The sequence below is a fragment of the Metopolophium dirhodum genome, chromosome 6 (genome assembly GCF_019925205.1).
Source record: "Metopolophium dirhodum isolate CAU chromosome 6, ASM1992520v1, whole genome shotgun sequence".
Classification (NCBI taxonomy): Eukaryota; Metazoa; Arthropoda; class Insecta; order Hemiptera; family Aphididae; genus Metopolophium; species Metopolophium dirhodum.
The window spans coordinates 31231494-31238589 of record NC_083565.1 but is presented as its reverse complement, the minus strand read 5'-3'; positions in this window follow the sequence as shown (position 1 = coordinate 31238589).

Genomic DNA, 7096 nt, shown 5'->3' with positions numbered 1-7096 from the left:
AATAGGGATCTCCCAAAAAAAATACGTACTTATAGTTCAAACAAATCATAAAAGCCAACTGTAATAAATATTAATTTATGAAAAAGTATATTAACCCTTTCAGGCACAATGACAAATAAGTGTACAAATTTATGGTCGAATCATTTACAACTAACTATGCCACTATTAGTATCAATTTTACTGTCATATGAGCCTCTTCCTTCTTTTTTTAATTCTTTATCACTTTTGAATTGACATCCTGACATTCTATTTATTCTTACAGTTCCATTTGCCAATATTCCAAATTGTTTCAAATTGCACATCAATTGATATGATGTAAACTAGTTGTAAAAACAAAGTTTATAATTCTTGTTTCTTGGTATAATATCACACAGTCTAATAATTATGTCACCACTTAATCCCAGAGTAGATTTTGATTTTATTGTTCCTTTTCCTACATAAAATTCAAAATCATGTACAAATCCAATTTTTGATGCTAATGCAAATACTTTTATACCCCATTTGTGAGGCTTTGCTTTGTTATACTGTTTCATAGTGCTCCGGCCTTTAAATGGTATAATAATTTCATCAACACATAAATGTTCCTCTAAGTCAATCAACTTAAAATTATTTTTTTTGAATCTAAAAATGGTTTGACTTTAAAAAGTTTATCATGTAATGGATTTTTTGAAGGCAAACAGAGAGTATTATCCACAAAATGAATATTAGATCTAAGTTTATCAAACCTATTTCGACTCATATTATCTGCTACATTGATTAACCATCTGTGTGACGGGGAGTATAAGACCATTCCCTCGGGGGTTGTTACACCTTTAGCCATTTTTCGCGAGGGTGGCTCCTTCACGCCTTTGGATGACGCGGTCGCGTCCCTCCGACGGGTTACGTCAGGGCGCCCCTGTATATTTAAATTTTCCATAACCTAGAGATAAAATCATTTTTGATGATAATCTTTAAAACAATTTCGAGGTCCTGTGTAGCATAACGCTGATTTGCATTTACTGCACCAAGTCCTGGAATAAGCCTTGATACAATGTTTACATCTCTGTTTATTATTGATATTCTCAGGTTAGGTTAAATAAATAAGTTGTTAAATAAAAAAACAATATTCAATAATAAATGGAAACAAGATACGAACAGTTTGTAACCATTACAATATAAATATTTTATATTCTATACCTTCCCAATGATGCCATATGGTATCATCAGATATGTGACATTGTAACGTCTAAACTAAATTAAATATTATAAAATGAAATAGATATTTGCATAGATGAATGTATCTTGTTTCTGAAATAATTTACCAAATAGCAATAATTATAAATTTAGTTACCTAAATTAAATAAAATTGAACACGAATGATGTCAATAGTGGAGAGTCGTAATTTACGTAAACATAATCAATGACAACTCGATAAATAATGGATTTGGCGCGAGAATGCATAAATATGATAAGAATAAACACATGTTTTTCAATAAAATGTGATATTAACTGTTAACGATCAACAATAATTACGAAAAATGGAAGAATGATAAAAACTATGATGCCATATGGCATCACGGGGGCTGAAAGGGTTAAAAAGCATTATTATTATAAATGAAACAAAACTATCAGCTATTGACCGTGACATAATATAGGTATTTCTATATTTTTAGCTCCATAATTTCTGTTAAAATATTAGGAAAATGTATTAAGTACCATAAAAGTGCTAAATTTGAGCTATTACTTAAAATATTATATTCATAACAAATTATCATAGAAGGTTAGTTACTGTTATTCCATATACCTATTATAGTTTAATTTTACTACAACATTCTAGTAGAGTCTGATAAAATTTGGTTCCACGGCTTTAATCATACAAACTTTAAATACTAAACTACGGGTCTGAAATTTAGTTTATATAGATCTAAATAATCCAAAACATATATTGCTTCAATATATAAAAATAAAGTGTCTTGTATTGTAGTAGGTAGGTAACTATCAAAAAAAAACATACTTAAAATCTATGTATAATATACCTATATTGTAATAAATGTTCAAATGTTTATTATAGTACATTATAAAACATTAACTTAAGTTCTATATAATACATTATAACAGGTGTTCAAATAAACATTTCACACCACATATTTTGTTAATTCACACAGTCTCTCTTCAATTTTAAATTTTTTTTCAAATTATCTACAAAATATAAATGTTTAGTAAATTGGAAGACTTGATTAAGTATTTAATCATTTATCTAAAAGAGACGTGCCGGGTCGCCACATTACTATATCGAGGGGCCACGGCGCAAGTGCCGTCCATAAATATCATAACATATATTATATTAGAAATACAAACTTAATATTTCACTCACAGTAAATATTATAAAAAAATATTACGAAATGTACTATACTCATATTATAATATTATGATTGTATTAGTTACAAACTCTTTAATTAAGAGTTATGTTTGAGGATTTAACTAATTTCCTAAAAGGAAATGCCTCAAGGTTGCCTCAGTAGGTTGAGGGACCATAGCTAAAGTGCCGTCCACCAATAAAGTACCCGAAAAAAAAAAACGATTAATTCAAATATAGAAGGTACTTATATCATATACTTTTATCAAAGTATGATTGTGTTAGTCACAGTCTTGTGTAAATGATATTGTCTTATGTTTTCCCAATCTAATTATACAAAATACTGAAAATTAATGAAATCACAAATATTAGTACAATAGAGAGACTGTGCATTGATTTACAAATTTGTCTTAAATTTACTTTTAGCATAGAGAATATGAAGGTGGGCTGGGCTCTTCAGAGTATTGGGGATAGGGCTGGGATTTCATATTTTGAATTGAAATATTTGTGGACACTGGACGACCAAAAGGACCATCCTCCATAGCATGTTTCAATAAGTCCGAAATAAAATTAATTGAATACGTTAGAATGTTGTTCCCATGCTCGACATTATCTTGGTATTTTTAAAAAAATCATTAAAAATGTTGTTTTAAAAAAAACATTTCATGTGCATGTGCTGTCTCCAAGTGTATGTTGTGAGAGGATAGATGCTGAAAAATCATTAATAGAGACTCGTTGATCGCTTTTATTTGCTTCAAATTGTTTACACGAGTGAGCTGGGTATGGCTCCATCATAGATATTAAATATATAACATAATGGATAGGACATAATGGTCTTATCAGCGGCCTTCAAGGGGAACAATTGAGGCCAAATAAATTATACCTATATCGAGTATCGACTATCAATGTAAAGGATATTGCCTCAAATGTATTTAACATAGGCGTGGACTATTCATATATTTATTATCTATGGGCTTCATCCATAGCATGGATTAAGGTGTCAACAATCAAAGGATCAATTTGATTATCAAACACTTAAGTTCGACAACCTGCAACTCGGGATCTTTTTATTCAAAGTGTCCTAATAAGTCATAAGAAGGTTAGCTAGGTAAACTTATGGTTAGTTGAGAAGCTATGGTGATGATAGACGACTACCATCACTGGTCGTCGTGAGCTTTGTGATGATCTTTTCCTACTAACTATCAAGGTATTCGATATTGTAAACATAACAATGAAAGAAAATATTTAAATATTATTAATTTGGTTAGGTTAGGTTAGATTAGGATAGGACGGGAAATTAGACGTTAACTAATTATCATAGTTTTTAACACGGTCTTAAAGACGGTCAGCTAGAGTTGTACCAGTATAGTTATTAAAAACTTAAATACAGCCGACATTAAATAATGATTTTTTTACCACAACAAATTATAAAATGCATATTATTTTATTTAATATTGACTGTAGCCCCAGCCAAACACAATATTAATTTAAATTAAACATTATTTTATGTCCTTCATAAATTACAATCACATAGTGGAGTCCGTGCAAGACCTTTTTCTCATTTAATTTTTTTGCATCCTTTATAAATTACATTCGTTTATATACATTTTCTAATACATATATTACGGTGATACACCTCTGATCATAATAACTGTTCGTATTATTATAATGTAAACAATACCTAGGTTTTGGACTGTAGTTAATATGTATTGCAGTATTTAGCTTCCAGCGTATTCTTTTGTTTAGTGTTATTTCACCCAGATTTCTCAAACAATTTTTTCTTCAATTCATTGAACTCTAGTAGATTTTTTTGTATAAATATTTTTCAAGATTAACCGGCTTTACCTGGGAGTACGCTGAGTACCTGTGTACATACTATATAATTTGAAAAGAGACTGGCTAGGTTCTCTTACGTTCCCCATTCAATTAATTTTTTTATAAATTTAACTTTTTTTGATTTTTTTATATATTATCTTTTTTTAAAACGTTAACAACCTCGTGCCATATATTTTTTTTAAAAATTTTTATCTGCTTCTTAAAATGCGTTTGCCTGCGGGTGCCCACGTTCCACTTTAAATTATTTTTCATAAATTTAATTCAATTGATTTTTAATATGAATATTTTCAAATTTGTAAGTCTTTAGAGAATTTTTTTCTGTTATTTAATTTCTATTCATCTTTCTATATAAATTTTTAAACAAGCCGGTGCCTGACAAGCCGGTGCCATCTACATTTTTTAAAATTTTTTTTGCCTTCTAAAATGCATTTTGCATACTGGCGCCCACATAAAATTTTCTCTTTTTTTTTTTTTGTTTTCTAAAATGCTTTTGCCTGCGGGCGCCAACACCTCCCTTCAATTTTTTTTTTATGATTTTAACTCAAGTCAAATTTTTGAACATGGTCAATCTGGTTCCCTTTGAATAATCCTTGTTTAATGAACTAAATATTTTAAATGGTTTTTTCTGTTTAAGATTTTGGAGATTTTAGTTTGATGTTTGAATGTGCATTCCCACACTAACTAAATATTTCTATTTTTAAATAACATTCGTTTTATACATTTTCTAATACATATATTATACAGTGATACACATCCGAACATATTAACTATTCGTTTATAATAATGTAAACAATACACACAAATGTTTTCTGTTTGAGATTCTGAACATTTTAGTTTGAACTCATTAATCTGTGTTCCTACTATATAATTTTTTCTACATTTTTTTTGTTTTTTAAAATTAATTTGCCGCGGGTGCCGAAACATCGCTTTAATTTGTTTCGAAATTTTTTTTATTGTTCTTGAATTTTTTGTAGAGACTTTTTAAACATTGATAATTTAATACCCTCTGTATTATCATTCTTTAGTGAGCTTATCATTTTCAATAGTTTTTCTGTATAAGATTCTGGGAATTTAAATTTGTAGTTTGTAATGTGTATTCCTTCAATAAAACTTTTTCTAATTTTTTTTTTTGGTTTTCTAAAATGCAATTGCTTGCGGGCACCAACACCTCCCTTCAATTTTTTTTTTTTATGATTTTAACTCTAGCCAAATTTTTTAAACATGGTCAATCTGGTTCCCTTTGAATAATCCTTCTTTAATGAACTAAATATTTTAAATGGTTTTTTCTGTTTAAGATTTTGGAGATTTTAGTTTGAAGTTTGAATGTGCATTCCCACACTATAATTTATTTAAATTTTTTTTTTGTTTTCTAAAATGCATTTGCCTGCGGGCGCCAACACCCTTCTTAAAATTTTTTTTTTTAGTAATGTAACTCTAATTGAATTTTTTGTATATACTTATTGAACATTGATAACCAGCTGGTGCCCTATGAATAATTCTTTAATTTATAAATTCTTTAATGAACTAAATATTTCTATTTTTAAATAACATTCGTTTTATACATTTTCTAATACATATATTATACGGTGATACACATCCGACCATATTAACTATTCGTTTATAATAATGTAAACAATACACACAAAAGTTTTCTGTTTGAGATTCTGGACATTTTAGTTTGAACTCATTAATCTGTGATCCTACTATATAATTTTTTCTACATTTTTTTTGTTTTTTAAAATTAATTTGCCCGCGGGTGCCGAAACATCGCTTTAATTGGTTTCGAAATTTTTTTTATTGTTCTTGAATTTTTTGTAGAGACTTTTTAAACATTGATAATTTAATACCCTCTGTATTATCATTCTTTAGTGAGCTTATCATTTTCAATAGTTTTTCTGTATAAGATTCTTGGAATTTAAGTTTGTAGTTTGTAATGTGTAATCCTAAAGTAAATTTTTTTCCACATTTTTTTTTTGCTTTCTAAAATGCATTTGCCTGCAGGCGCCAACAACTCCCTTCAATTTTTTTTTTATGATTTTAACTCTAGCCAAATTTTTATAAACATGGACAATCTGGAACGCTTTGAATAATTCTTCTTTAATGAACTACCTATAATTATTTTGAATAGTTTTTTCTGTTTAAGAATCGGAGCATTTTAGTTTGAACTTCGTAATGTGTATTCGTTCGGTTAAATTTTTTTAAATTTTTTTTTTGGTTTTCTAAAATACATTTGCCTGCGGGCGCCAATACCGTCCTTCAATTTTTATTTTATGATTTTAACTCTAGTCAAATTTTTTAAACCTGGTCAATCTGGTTCCCTTTGAATAATCCTTCTTTAATGAACTACCTATGATTAGTTTGAATAGTTTTGTCTGTTTAAGATTTTGGAGATTTTAGTTTGAAGATTGAATGTGTATTCCCACAATATAATTTATTTAAATTTTTATTAGTTTTATAAAATGCATTTGCCTGCGGGCGCCAACACCGTCCTTCATATTTTTTTTTATGATTTTAACTCAAGTCAAATTTTTTAAAATATCATTTATTAATAGGCATTTTTAATTTTATTTGATTTCATTTGAATATAATATTTTTTTTCGATAATTTCTCAGTACCGTGGTGCCATTATACGTGTCAACAAGGCCGTATCTGGGGGGGGGGGGGGGTTTGGGGGTTCAAACCCCCCCCCGAAATTGTTCGCGTTATTTTATGTCGTAATAAAATAACTATTTCAGTCTAGAATAATCGATAAACATTGATACGTGCATATACGAATGACTGCTATGGTCTACGTTATAAACTTAAAAATAACAATTTGTACCAGATAAATTCACTTCGGGTATATCAGCCGGATTTCTTGATAATATTATAGGTACATACTGCATAGTTATATATATGTATAATACATTACCACCAGAATGTGTA